The following is a 15,784-nucleotide window of genomic DNA, read 5'->3' on the forward strand; positions in this document are numbered from 1 at the left end:
GTTTTTTTGTTTTTTAACTGAAATGTGTTCATCAATCTATTTTTCCCGCTTTTCGGTTTGTTAATTGTAAAGGGTGTTTGCTTTCCCGGAACAATAACAACACGCAATCGTAGATAAAACCATGTCAGTTAAAGGTGAATGAATAAAACATGATGACCTTTCAAGCACTAGACATTATAACACGAGATCAAATTCCTATAGTTGGTATCATAAAATCATGAGGTGTTTATTGTAATTAGCACTGAAAGAAAGGAGGAGGAGGAGGGAGGGGGTTAATATTTCTGTCCCCTTCAACATTCTTCAGCGTTGATCTGGTTGTGCCAGTGTAATGTTATTATCTAAGCTCACTTCCAAAATCCTGTTGTTCTTGTCTGTGTGGTGGTGGCAACATGTCGTCTTCAATACCCCCTCCTCTCTATCCATCCTTCGCCAAAAAACAAAAAAACAAAACAAAGGAAGCAAAGAAAAGAAAAGAAAGAAGTTCATGTCCAAACCATTCAGAGTCAAGCGGACGTAAAATCAAGCTTTATATAATCAGATACTTCTCCGACCAAAAAAAAAAAAAAAAAAAAAGGTCAGCATCTCATGAGGTCTCGCACCAGCAGCCAGCAATCCCCTTTCCCCCCTCACCTCCCCCCCCAACCCCAACCTCCCCCCCCCCCACTAACCCACCACCACAGCCCTACCCTCCACTTTACCCCCCAGCCCCCACCCCCACCCGCCAGTCTCGGCAGCCAAAAAGCCTCCGCCCCCAAATCACGAGGAGTGCCACCTCCCGGAAGGACAGATCGATAACAAACTGGTTGTCAGCTGACTCTGCCCCTGCTTGTTCACAGAGCGGTAAAAAGATGAACGCCCCTCCAAAAGCCAGCAGGCAGTGATTCATGCCGCGCTCACTCCCCTTCGGATCGTGTCGGGCGGACACCTGTCAAAATTGGTACCCAGGTCAGATTTGCCCACGGTCAATTGAGCGTCTTCTTTCGTTGTTGTTTTTGTTTCGTTTTGTTTTTGGTGTTTTAATTGAATTATACTCTCTCTCTCTCTCTCTCTCTCTCTCTCTCTCTCTCTCTCTCTCTCTCTCTCTCTCTCTCCAAGTCACCTGTAAATTGACCAGATTTAGATTTGGAATCTCTGACGTAAACACACACAGTTATCGTTACAAAGCAACATATCATTCTGAACAGTTGTGCCCATTATGCAAGGAATCAAGAGAGAGGATGAAGTTCACTTTGTTTTAAAATGCCCCGTGTTGACTGACTTACGAATCCAATTTATTCCCCCAAAATACTATATAAATCCATGCTTGTTTCGGTTATGTTTATTAATGGCATCTAACGATGAAAACATCATACGTAGTTTTGCTATGTATCTTTATAAAGCACTGCAATTAAGAGAGACACTCATTTCTTAGATTCACTGATTGTTTGTTGTGAATGACGTTGTATTGTTTATATTACCAATTGCAATGACACATGTAAAACTGTTATTACCCCCTATTCATATGGGGCTATGGCCTTAATTGAATAAACCATCTTGAATCTTGAATCCAAGTCATCTGTGGGTCCATGTTTTGATCCCTTCTTCCACGCTGTTCAGTGTGTCCAACACGGCCCTGACGCATGTATCCTTGTTTTCATTCTTGTCACAATGGGAAATCCCGAACATGCGCAGGTCTCTCTCTCTCTCTCTCTCTCTCTCTCTCTCTCTCTCTCTCTCTCTCTCTTCATGTACTAGGTTTGAGACAAATACTAGCTTTTGAAAGGTGTGACATTAACTCTCTCCATACGAACGGCGAAAGAGACGACGTTAACAGCGTTTCACCCCACTTACCATCATCAAAATATTGCAAGCGGAAGGCTCTTATACTGAAGAGGTGAATGTTGACAAAGAATACCACAATTCTGACGACAGAAGCTAAAGGTTGGGTCATTCAGACACCCACTGGACATCCGAGGGGTCTGTGTAGAGGAGAAGAGAGGGCTGGCCGTACTGAGTGAGTTAATATACATAATCATAGACTGGATTTTAAAACACTTAATTCATTTACAGCTGTCGATGCTTTCTTTAAATCTAACTAGTTAATCAGCCGACACCAAACAGTGATCACAGGAAAGTTCCAATAATGCGCTCCTAACTACGCATTTCTTGGCTACAACACTGTTTGCTTCCAGCCAGGATGGTTTCATGTAGTGAGAATGGAAGAAAGTGTGAATCTTGAATTAATACCCCCTCTTATCTATACACCCACGTACTGCCAAATGTTTCGGTATATTGTTCATATCTTGATCACTGTGCCCTCTTACGGTTTTCGTCGTTCATATGATGTTAATGAAGCATGGTCGTTTGTCTCCTCCCACCCTCTACACCCCCTTGTGCCCACCCCCACACCCACCCCCTAACCATTGAAGTCTTCATGTAGTGTGCATGCTTCTGGGTGGGTATTTACTGTGTATGTGTGTTCGCGTGTACGTGTGTGAGTGCGTGCGTGCGTGCGTGCGTGTGTGTGCGTGTGTGTGTGTGTGCGTGTGTGTGCGTGTGTGTGTGTGTGTGTGCGTGTGTGTGTGTGCGTGTGTGTGTGTGTGTGTGTGTGTGTGTGACATGCTTTATACCATTTTTCACTTTTTATGTAATCATTCTTCAAGTCTGCAGTTTGTAGCATTGTCTTGGTGTACATAGATTTTGTTTTTCTCTTCTGTGTCCTCGTGTGCTGTTGTGGGCTTTAATGCACTATTGTACATGTATTGTTTCATGTGAGGCGCTTTGAGCCCATCATTCGAGGAGTTTGCGTCATATAAATACTAAATGCTATTAAAGACTATCTGACTAGGCCTTGATCCAGCCGCTAGTGAAGCTCCTCTTCACACACACACACCCCACCCACCCTTCTACCCACACTCATCTTCCTCAGACCATCAGCTGAAAGTTTCTGCCCAACGTTCTAAAAAAATAATAATAATATAAAAAAAAACACAAAAAACCGATTAAAGTACAAAACTTAGCAGGCAATGATACATGATGCACTCCCCATCGGATCGGTTTTTCCCAGTGGAAAATGATTCTATCAAATCCTCAACACTCCATCCCCAAGCTTTAGCAGCCGAAAGTTCCTGTCGCAAGTTCACGAGAAGCGACATTCATCCCGAACTGACGGCCAGATCGATAACAAACTGGTTTTCAGCTGACGCTGCTCCACTTCTTCACAGAACGCTAAAAAGATGAATGTTCAAAACTGAGCAAGTGGTGATTCATGGTGCACTCCCATTCGAATTCTTTTTATTTCTTTTTCTTTTTCTTTTTTTTTTCCATAGAAAATTATTCCATCAGCTTCCCAATACGCCATCCTCTACTTTATTTAAAAAAAAAAAAAAAAAAAAACCTCTATCAATATGAAACTGTGGTGGGAGAAAAGGAAAGATGTGAGAAGAAAAATAGGATATGGAGGCCCCACAAAATAAAATTTAAAAAAGAAATAGGAAAAGGAAAAAAAGAAATACCTGTGAAAAAAGAGGAGGTTGGAGGCCTACAAAAAAAAAAAAAATCCTCAACACCCCATTCATTTTTCTTCATGGAAAATGATTCTGTCAACTTCCCAGCAACTCCATCCATAACCTAAGCAGCTGAAATTTTCTGCCCAAAATTCTTCACATTCATCCCGGGACGACAAAATCGATGACAAAACATGTTTTCTGGTTGACATGGCTCCACTTATTCACAGAACGGTAAAAAGATGAATGTTCGAAACTAAGCCGGTGGTTATTCATTGTGCACCCCCTTTTGGATTCTTTTTCTTTCTTTTTTTTCATTGAAAATTTGTCCATCAACTCCCCAACAGGCCACCCCTTACTTTATGAAAAACAAATCTGTCAATATAAAACTGTGGTGGGAGGAAAGGAAAGATATGGGGGGGGGGGGGGAATTGGAGGATGGAGCACCCCACCCCCAGCCCCACCCACCACCCACAGACTTCTTAACATCCCATCCTTTTTCTTTTTTCATAGAAAACGATTCTATCAACTTCCCAGCACCTCATCGCGCTCCTCAACAGCCGAAATGTTCTGCCCAAAATTCAAGAGCACCACCACTCATCCCGGAAACACGTACGACAACTCGATGACAAACACGTTTTTCCGTTGATATTGCTCCACACAGCGGTAAAAAGATGAACGTTCAAAACTAAACAGGCGGTGATTCATGATGTGCTCCTCATCGGACTTTTTTTTTTTTTTTTTTTTCGCGGAAGATAATTTTATCAACTCTTCACAGACACACCTCTTTCCCAAACTCAGCTGCTGAACGTTTCTGCTCCAAAGTGTGATTCATGCAGTGCACATCTTACTTTAGATCGTGTCGACCCAGCGTCAAATTTGTAGCGAGACACAAAAAGGAGAGAGTGATTCGTAATATTTGAAATCAGTCTTTAACCCTTTCACCGTCAAGCTTGCATTTATGCACAGGCGTGGTCACTGAAAGGTGGCCATTCATTCGTCTGTTATCCATGAACCTACTGCTCTTAATGTTCGGTGGTAGGATAGGCCATATTTTCTATACATCGCAGAGGGAATCCCCAGCTATTCTTAGCCACTGTCTTTTCTGTGTTTATACCACAAGGGAATTCTGTACTCTAAATTGGCTGGAGGTGAAAGGGTTAAAGATGACTGTGGATCAAAGCACGGTATATGAATTAATATCCCCTCTCGTTTGTGTTCCTGCTCATTACTCCATTCATTATTTACCCAATGATTTTGCCCTTTAGCGGTGTCAGTCTGAATTTAATTTCTCTTTTCACTCCACTTTTTTGTCTGTTTTTGTTGTTACGATGGCAAACTTGTAGCGTCCTATATAAATCTTCTCTTGGTCCATCCTTGGCAAAAAAAAAAAAAAAAAAAAAAAAAAAAAAAAAAAAACAAAAAACAGGGGAAAAAAGATGATAAATGTCTAAACCCTCACAATCGTGCGAAAAAAATATACGAAAAAAAAAACAAAAAAACAACAAGAAAAGGGGAGAAAAATATAATAAATGTCTAAACCCTCACAGTCGTGCGAAACAAACTATACGATCAAATAAACTTCTTCTTTTTTTTTAAGGCAGCATTTGATGACACCATGCACAAGGAGCCAGAAAAGCCCCACCCCCTCATCCCTTTCTTTCCACTCCCCTTACATCTCCAGTCCCCAAATCACGAGCACAACTTCTCCCAGACAGACACACAGAACGATGACAAATAGTTTGTCAACTGGTCTTGTCTTGTCTTGTCTTGTCTTGTGTCACAACCGATTTCTCTGTAAGAAGTTCGGGCTGCTCTCCCCCAGGGTGAGCGCGTCGCTACAGTGGGAGCGCCACCCACTTTTTTTTGCTTTTTTTTCCCCCCCTGCCTGCAATTTCATTTGTTTTCCTACTAACTATCGACTTAACTATATAATTTTCCCAGGGTAACCATTTTGTTGCTGTGGGTTCTTTTACGTGCGCTAAGTGCGTGTTGCATGCTGCACAGGGGACCTCGGTTTATCGTCTCATCCGAATGACTAGCGTTCAGACTACCACTCAAGGTCTAGTAGAGGGGGTGGGGGGGGGGGAGAGAAAATACTGGCGACAGTGGGTTTCGAACCAGTGCGCTCAGATTCTCACGCTTCCTAGGCAGACGCGTTAACACTGGGCCGACGCTCCACAACTTACACAGACTCCAAGTAATCATGTTGGGATAGAATGTCGGACAGGAACTGCGTGTTGAAGGGACTGTGAAACGACGTATACTGTGTTGTTTAATATCATCTTTCGTTTATATGCCCTCTGCATTACTGGGTGTGTTCGTTTTTCATAGCACACGGAAGATGGGTATTCGTCATATAATCTTCTGCCAGAATATCTGATCTCCTGCACGTGTGTACGCAGAGAAATGAGGTACAAGCAGGTTTACATGTTGTGTTGATTCGGGATTATTCCTTCCTTAATCCACTGGGATCTGCTAGGATTGAAACCATGGCTCTAACAGATCCGTCAGACAGAAGTCCAACGATGTAACCACAAGGCCAAGAAACTGTCGATGCGTATTTGGTATGCCTCACTTTCAAAACCACTTTGGAACACAGCATCTCATTGAAAGCAACTAACTGCACAATAATATCATGCAAAATGTGTGTTCTGTTTCACTGTGTTGACTGAAGGGACGCGTACCGGTTTATGTCTTTTCTTTTGTTGCTTATGAAATAGGAATACATGCCTTAGCATTCTTTTACACAAAATCTGAATGAATTGGTATACGATACTTATGTGTTGTGAACATGAGTGCAGAACCATAACCACAAAAGACCTTCTCCAATGATTCGACATTCCCCCTTCATCAATGTTTTTTTTCCCACAGAATCACGCAGTCAGTCTATTCTAACTTGGGTTTTCAACGAACTTTCAGCTACAATCCTACCAATTTTCACCGCTACCTTGCCAGCGTCTGCTCCATTCTTTAGTTCCACACCCAATCAGTTCAAATCCTTAACCACCATTTTCCTAATCCCTAGGTGTTTCCTTCCTTCAGACGCTGTTCTAGAAGACCCGTTTCTACAGTCATTCCTGAACCCACTCCAAGACAATCCTACTGGACTCCCCCTCCCCGCCCCTCTCCCCACACACACACACACCACCGCCATCTTCCTCATCAATCCAGAACATGTTTGTCTTCAACCAGCCCCCAACTTACGACACTTACGGTCTGATAGCACGCTGTCTTACTGGAGCTGCTGTCATTCGGCGGAAATACCTCTACGTTAACGAAGCTCATCACCTATTGGGGGACCCATCTTTCTGCAGCATCTAAGACCTCCGCCCTTTCCACAGAACAAGAAGAGAGACGCATCCGTAAAACTGTCAACAGACAAATCCAACAGATCCACCACCTACCACCCGAAGATTCTGCAGTAGGTGTATTTGAAAGAAGAACAGATAACAGTTCTTCATTTCTGTTTTACCTTAACTCTTTCCATACGAACGGCGAAAGAGACGACGTTAACAGCGTTTCACCCCAATTACCATCATCAAAATACTGCAAGCGGAAGGCTCTTATACTGAAGACGTGAATGTTGACAAAGAATACCACAATTCTGACGACGGAAGCTAAAGGTTGGGTCATTCAGACACCCACTGGACATCCGAGGGGTCTGTGTAGAGGAGAAGAGAGGACTGGCCGTACTGAGTGAGTTAATGATGTATCTAAATATTGAACGTTTCATACATGACATGAAGCATATTTCATAACTGCTTAAGGAAAGTATCTTTGTTTCTTTGTTTGTTCGTTTGTTTGTTTTAATGCCCGAGGCTGTCGTGTCGGATGAACATGTTACGCTCCAAGTCTGAAAGTGCATATTTGATTGCAGACAGAACAGGACAGCTATCTCAAATGATTTTTTTTTTATGTCATGTGTCGTATATGTCTTGAGTGTTAGAAATAAACTACTACATTAACAGTAGTAGTAGTAGTAGTATACGTGGAGTGATGGCCTAGAGGTAACGCGTCCGCCTAGGATGCGAGATAATCTGAGCGCGCTGGTTCCAATCACGGCTCAGCCGCTGATATTTTCTCCCCCTCCACTAGACCTTGAGTGGTGGTCTGGACGCTAGTCATTCGGATGAGACGATAAACCGAGGTCCCGTGTGCAACGTGCACTTAGCGCACGTAAAAGAACCCACGTAAACAAAAGGGTTGTCCCTGGAAAAATTCTGTAGAAAAATCCACGTAAATAGGAAAAAAACTAATAAAACTGCACGCAGGAAAAAAATAAATTGGTGGCGCTGTAGTGTAGCGACGCGCTCTCCCTGGGGAGAGCAGCCCGAATTTCACACAGAGAATCTGTTGTGATAAAAATAAATGCAAATACAAATACAAATAGAAATCCTTATGTACACAACCGCCTTTTAGTGCACTTAGAATCGTTGCTTCATTTTTGTTTGTTTGTTTGTTTATTATTGTTGTTTATTATTGTCATTGTTGTTGTTGTTATCATTATTATCATTAAGTCTCTCACCTGTTGATAGCATTTCCCAGATGGAAAGGTCAAACACCCCAAATCTATGGCTGACTCTCACTCACTGTACATTAGCCAGAATGACAAAACAAAACCTTTCACGTCGCTTGCTTGCCACCACCCCCATCCTCCCCCCCCCAACCACCACCACCACCATCCCCCCTCTTCCCCCCACCCCCTCACCTCCATTTACACCCACCACCCACATCCTTCACCTCCACGTCGCCATGACAGCGCGAAGGGGGATAAGCCAGCTTATCTTTCTACATTCGATTGGTAGAACAGAACAAGGAAAAAAAACAGGAACAGGAGAGAGATTTCCGATAACTGTGTACTGTGATGAGGTGGAGTTTTCGTGAAAAGAGACCAATACATCATGGAAATGTCTTCATCTTCTTCGTCTTCTTCAGTTGTCCAAATTGTTTTGTTGTTGTTGTTGTTATTATTATTATTACTAATGCTACTACTACTACTACTACTACTACTACTATTACTACTACTACTACTACTATCATTATTATTATTGGTGCTGTTCTTGTTGTTAATGCTACTACTGCTGCTAGTAGTAGTAGTAGTAGTAGTAGTAGTATGTCATTGTCTCTGAGGAGGAAGGTGGCAGAATGGTTAAAACGCTCATCTGCCAATACAGAGAGTCCGTGAGGGTCTGGGTTCGATTCCGCCTCCTGCCCTTTCCTCCAAAGGTAGACTGGAAAATCTGGAAAACTGAGCATTCGGGTAAGACGATAAACCGATGTCCCGTGCGCAGCTTGCACTTGGCGCACTGAAAAAGAACCCATGGCAACGAGAGGAATGTCCTCTAGCAAAATCATGTAGAAGAAATACACTCTAGTAGGTACACAAAGGCCTGACAAGGCGCGTTGGGTTATGCTGCTGCTGTCAGGCATCTGTCTAGCAGATGTGGTGTGGCATATACGGATTTGTCCGAAAGCAGTGACGCCTCCTTGAGAAACTGGAACTGAACACTGTCTTTAGATTTCCAAATAAAAACAACAAAGACAAAACATAGCTAGAAAGATTAAAGAAAAGGAAGTGTTAAACTTAGATATATACATATATATATATATATATATATATATATATATATATATATATATATATATATATATATATATACATATATATATATATGCGTTTCCGGTAAAAAAAAAAAATTAAAAAAAAGAAGAAGAAGAAAGAAAGTCTTACAGCAGAAGCAGAAAGAAAGGGGAAAAAAAAAAGAAATGAAAAAGCCAGAAAAAAAGAAGTGTTTCAGTTTACAGAGACAGACAGACAGACAGACTGGCAGAGACAGAGTGAGATACACACACGCGCGCGCGCGCACAGAGAGAGAGAGAGAGAGAGAGATTAGTCTGCAAAACTGGTCATTTTAACAGTGCACAGGAAAAGTAGACTCTGTAATTATCGTCATTGTTTCCAGACTGAACTCAGACGAATGTTTCCGATAGGACAATGAGTCGACACGATTAAAGTAGTTAAAAAAAAAATTAAAAAAAAGATTGCTTCAACAGAGTAGTCGGCTTACATCGTTCACCTGTGTGGCCTGTATTTTGACAGAATTCCCATAGAAATATGGAACGACATTGAAATAAAACATATTCAAAACACTTACTCCAGTTCTCATATCAATTCATGTGCAGCCATAGCTGCAGGAAAAGGTCCTGTTTGTCGTTAAAAAACATAGTCTTTTTATATAGTGTAGACATACATTTTATAAAATAAAGAACATTAATGCAACCGTGTAAAGCACAACAAAGACTGGTGGCAGTCTCACACCTAACAGCATAGTATGTAAAGAACAGAAAAGTCAGGGGCACTCTTGTTGGGTGGATATCTTTCCCTCATACCTAACAGCATAGTATGTGAAGAACAGAAAAAAGCCTGTGGGCAGTCTTGTTTGGGTGGATATCTTTCCCTCACACCTACCAGCATAGTATGTGAAGAACAGAAAAGTCTGGGGCAGTCCTGTCTGGGTGGATATCTTTCCCTCATACCTAACAGCATAGTATGTGAAGAACAGAAAAAAGCCTGTGGGCAGTCTTGTTTGGGTGGATATCTTTCCCTCACACCTACCAGCATAGTATGTGAAGAACAGAAAAGTCTGGGGCAGTCCTGTCTGGGTGGATATCTTTCCCTCACACCTAACAGCATAGTATGTGAAGAACAAAAAAAAGCCTGTGGGCAGTCTTGTTTGAGTGGATATCTTTCCCTCACACCTACCAGCATAGTATGTGAAGAACAGAAAAGTCTGGGGCAGCCCTGTCTGGGTGGATATCTTTCCCTCACACCTAACAGCATAGTATGTGAAGAACAACAAAAAAAAGCCTGTGGGCAGTCTTGTTTGGGTGGATATCTTTCCCTCACACCTACCAGCATAGTATGTGAAGAACAGAAAAGTCTGGGGCAGCCCTGTCTGGGTGGATATCTTTCCCTCACACCTAACAGCATAGTATGTGAAGAACAGAAAAGTCTGGGGCAGCCCTGTCTGGGTGGATATCTTTCCCTCACACCTAACAGCATAGTATGTGAAGAACAGAAAAGTCTGGGGCAGTCCTGTCTGGGTGGATATCTTTCCCTCACACCTAACAGCATAGTATGTGAAGAACAAAAAAAAGCCTGTGGGCAGTCTTGTTTGGGTGGATATCTTTCCCTCACACCTACCAGCATAGTATGTGAAGAACAGAAAAGTCTGGGGCAGTCCTGTCTGGGTGGATATCTTTCCCTCACACCTAACAGCATAGTATGTGAAGAACAGAAAAGTCTGGGGCAGTCCTGTCTGGGTGGATATCTTTCCCTCACACCTACCAGCATAGTATGTGAAGAACAGAAAAGTCTGGGGCAGCCCTGTCTGGGTGGATATCTTTCCCTCACACCTAACAGCATAGTATGTAAAGAACAGAAAAGTCTGGGGCAGTCCTGTCTGGGTGGATATCTTTCCCTCACACCTAACAGCATAGTATGTGAAGAACAGAAAAGTCTGGGGCAGTCCTGTCTGGGTGGATATCTTTCCCTCACACCTACCACCATAGTTTTGTAAAGGAGAGTGGAAAACACAGTCGCCTCGACGTCTCTGTTGTGTTGAAGGCGTCTCCCCCCGAATCACTCACTGTATGATCTATCACTGGCTGACTCTCACTGGACATTGCCTGAACAAAGCCTGAATCTTTCACGTCACCAGCTGATCCCCTATTCCATTTGTACCCACGTTTGTTTTTGTTTGTTGTTATAACCGTAGTTGATATTATGACTCATAATTATTTGTTTTTTTTTTTTTACCCTAGGTATAATTATGGCATGCACTAGAAAAAAAATAGAAAAAAAGAACAAACAACAAAAAAAACACGAATATTAAACAATCGTGTAAGGAAGGTATCTTCCTTTTTTTTTTTCTTTTTTTTTCCTTTTTTTGAGTCAGTCTGGAGCAACTTTGTAGGGACAGGGAGATGAATGTGTTTCCATGACACCTAACTCCACAGTCTGTAAAATATTTTTTTTATCAACCGAATGGAGTAGACAGCGCCTCAAAGTCTTCCTGGTAGCATCTCTCCGAGGACATTTGGATGGGAAGGCTAAGCCCCTCAACTCACTCACTGACTCTCACTGCATATTAACCAGAAACCCTGGACTTTTCGTGTCGCTTGCTAATCCCCCCACACCCACCCCCCTCAATTTACACCCACGTCCTTTACACTCACAACTGCTGTTATGAGCTATGGTTATTTGTTTTTGACCTGGGTATGATTATATCATGATTATATCATACATTGTTAAACAGGGAAATGTTTGAACAACCGTGTAACGAAGAGATCATTAAAAAGAAAAGAAAAAAAAACTCCGTCCGTAGCAATCTTCAACAGACAGGGAGATGTTTGTGTTTCCATCACACCTTACTCCACAGTCTGTAAAAAGAATGGAGAAGACATCGCCATGTCCTGACAGCATCTCTCTGTGGACATTTGCATGGGAAGGCTGAGGCCCTCAAATCGCTCACTGACTCTTACGCTGTATTAACCAGAAAACTTTTCGTGTTGCCTGCTAATCCTCCTCCTCCTCCTCACTCCCTCCACTTACACCCACATCCTTTGCACCCATAATTGTTGTGATAATTCACAATTATTTGTTTTTGACCTGGGTATAATCATATCACGATTATAACTATCCATTGTCCGACAGGGCAATGTTTGAACAACCGTATAAGGAAGAGATCATAAGAAGGAAATAAAAACATCTGTCTGTAGCAATCTTGTTATGACAGGGCGGTGTATAAACTTCCATCACACCTAACTCCACAGTCTGTAAAAAGAACGGACAAGACAGCGCCTGAATGTCTCCCCTGTCCTGATAGCATCTCTCAACGGACGTTTGGATGGGAAGGCTCAGCCCCTCAAAGCACTCACTGAATCACTGCCTGCCTCTCACTCTGTATTAGCCAGAAAGCCTGAACCTTTCGTGTAGCTTGCTAATCCTTCTCCCACCCCTCCGCCCTCCGCACCCCCTATCCCCGCCCCTCAATTTACACTCACGTCCTTTACACCCATATCTGCTGTCATTATTCATGAATATTTGTTTCTTGACCTGGGCATAATTGTATCATACATTATCAAACAAAGGGGATGTAAGTTCAATTGTGGCAGGTCCACTTCCTTTGTGTTAGCTGTGCTTGACTATGTATGTATACATATGTATGTGTACATAACTACATGCATGTATATGAATGTGTATTGTGTGTGCGTGCGTTTATGTAAGTTTGTGCCTGCCTATGTGTGTGTATGTGTTAGGGTAGCTGTTAGATACACATGCATTGTTAAAATGTATGTATGCAGTGTGTGTGTGTGTGTGTGTGTGTGTGTGTGCGTGTGTGTGTGTGTGTGTGTGTGTGTGTGTGTGTGTGTGTAGTCATATTTTGGTGTGTGTATGTAACATAGATGTAATGTTTTATGTTAACAAAGCGTTTTTGTAAAGCACCTAGAGCAGATTTCTGGATAGTGTGCTATATAAGTATCCATTATTATTATTATTATTATTAAAGGGATGTTTTAAATAAGTGTAAGGAAGGAATCATTAAATAAACGAAAAGCCCGTCTGTGGCAATCTTGTGTGGGCAGCAGGGTATCTTTCCATCACACCTCTCCACAGTCTGTAAAATAAAATGGAGAAGACAGTGCCTGGGAGTCTCAGCTGTTCTGACAGCATCTCTCAGCGGACGTGTGGGTGAGAAGGCTAAGCCCCTCAAACCACTCGCTGTCTCTCACTCTGTATTAACCAGAAAACCTGGAGTTTTCGTGTCGCTAGCTATCCCTCCTCCTCCTCCTCACCCCCTTCCATTTATACCCACGTCCTATACACCCATAACTGCTGTTATAATTTATGGTTATTTGTTTTTGACATAGGTATAAATATATCATGATTATATTATCATACATTGTTAAACAGGGGAATGCTCGAACAACGTGTAAGGAAGTTATCTTTTTTGTTTTGTTTTGTTTTGTTTTGTTTTTCTCCGTGTGCAGCAATCTTCCAGAGACAGGAAGGTGTATATGTTTCCATCACAATTAACTCCACAGTCTAAAAGCAAAACGAACGGAGAAGTGCAGCGCCTGGAAGTCTCCCCTGTCCATGACAGCATCTCTCAGCGGACGTTTGGATCGGAAGGCTAATCCTCTCAAATCACTCGCTGAATCACTATCTGACTTTCACTCTGTATTAGCCAGAAAGCCTGAACCTTTCGCATCGCTTCCTAACGCCCCTTTCCTCCCTCCACCTCCACACACACACACACACACACACACACACACACACACACACACATACACACACACACACACACACCTCCTGCCCCTCTCCATTTACACACGCGTCCATTACACTCACTTTGCCATCAGAGCGCAAAGGGAACTAAGCCAAGTTAATCGTTCCACAGCTGAGTGGTTGAACAGGAAAGAAGGAACCTTTCCGGTAACGAACGGTAAATGAATGTTGGGTTGTGGTGAAAAAAGACCACTATGTCTTGTGTTGGAGTTTTACGTATCTTAGAGGCACCAGCAGAATTCTTGAAAACATCTATTAATAAATTTCCTGTGGCTTTTTGAGTAACGAGAGAAACGAAGAGATGTGCTTCAGCACCTAAAAGTAAGCGTCCTACAATTTTACAGGCCATTCGTTTTATAAAAAATAAAAAATAAAAATCAGAACGGCAGGATGCTTACTTCCCTCGAATAGCGGTACACCGAGAAAAAACGTAATCTTATCTAATAACAATTTTGAGTTCGACAGAGAGTGAACGGTTAAAAACAAATTTAAAAAAATCACATCATGATCAAAACAATGTTTAAAGGTGAAAAAAGTGAGGAAAATGTATACGCTCTAAACAAACATGATCCTAATTTCGTTCTTATCATCCAGAACAAAGATGGATAAGAACTCTGCTTCACAAGGATGATAACAGGATGAGACTAAACAAGACTGCAAACAAGCGAGCATGAAAATAAAGAAATAAATCAAAGAAAGACAGTGCATAGAAGGAACAATATTAGCTTTTCATTTTCCACGCAGGAGGATGATACGAAGAAATGTGGTCCCAAATCGCAGAACAATCGTTCAGAAAGCGATAACTGTTTGGTTTGAACACCAAACGGTAAATATGAGCCTCTTCTACGCACTCCTTCAACCTTGTACGCGAGTCTGGATGCGAGTGTGAGAGAGAGAAAAGTGGGAATTGGGAGGGGGAGCGCGCGGGGGGTGGGGGAGGGCGGGGGGGGGAGGGAGGGTGAGATAGATCGGAGAAGGTGGAGCTGTGAGAGAGAAACAGACAGACGGAGAGACAGTGGAAATGAAGTAAACAGCCAAGACGATTGGGGTGGAAGATGACGGGCGCAATAGCCGAGTGGTTAAAGCGTTGGACTTTCAATCTGAGGGTCCCGGGTTCGAATCGCGGTGACGGCGCCTGGCGGGTAAAGGGTGGAGATTTTTACGATCTCCCAGGTCAACACATGTGCAGACCTGCAAGTGCCTGAACCCCCTTCGTGTGTATATGCAAGCAGAAGATCAAATACGCACGTTAAAGATCCTGTAATCCATGTCAGCGTTCGGTGGGTTATGGAAACAAGAACATACCCAGCATGCACACCCCCGAAAACGGAGTATGGCTGCCTACATGGCGGGGTAAAAACGGTCATACACGTAAAAGCCCACTCGTGTGCATACGAGTGAACGTGGGGGTTGCAGCCCACGAACACAGAAGAAGAAGAAGGGGTGGAAGATGAGAGGAAGGGAAGTGCATAATACACACTCTAAAGGGAGAAAAACAACAGGTCGATGTTATAATCATTCTTTAGCCTCCAGGCATTAGAAAGAGCTCTCCGTCTTTTTTGTCTTTTTTTTTTCTTCTTCTTCTTCTTCTTCTTCCTTCCTCTCTCCCGATTGTTGATCGTGAGAAATACACAACGATTCCAATATTTCTAGATGGAAACATCTCATCTTCCAACACCGGAATATCGATTGTGAGGTGTTTTGATGTGCTCTTCGTTTGAAAACATCTGGATCTGTTTGGCCAGCCCTCTGTCCCATAACAGATAATTATAGACCTCTTGTTTGTCTTGGGATCTGTCTCAAGAAAAGTTCGTTTTACAGGTTTCTCTCTCTTTTTCACACACACACACACACACACACACACACACACACACACACACACACACACACACACACACACACACACACACACACACTTTTTTTTTTCCTTTCCCACCTTTCATTT

This window comes from Babylonia areolata, chromosome 7 (genome assembly GCF_041734735.1).
Source record: "Babylonia areolata isolate BAREFJ2019XMU chromosome 7, ASM4173473v1, whole genome shotgun sequence".
In the NCBI taxonomy this organism is placed as follows: domain Eukaryota; kingdom Metazoa; phylum Mollusca; class Gastropoda; order Neogastropoda; family Buccinidae; genus Babylonia; species Babylonia areolata.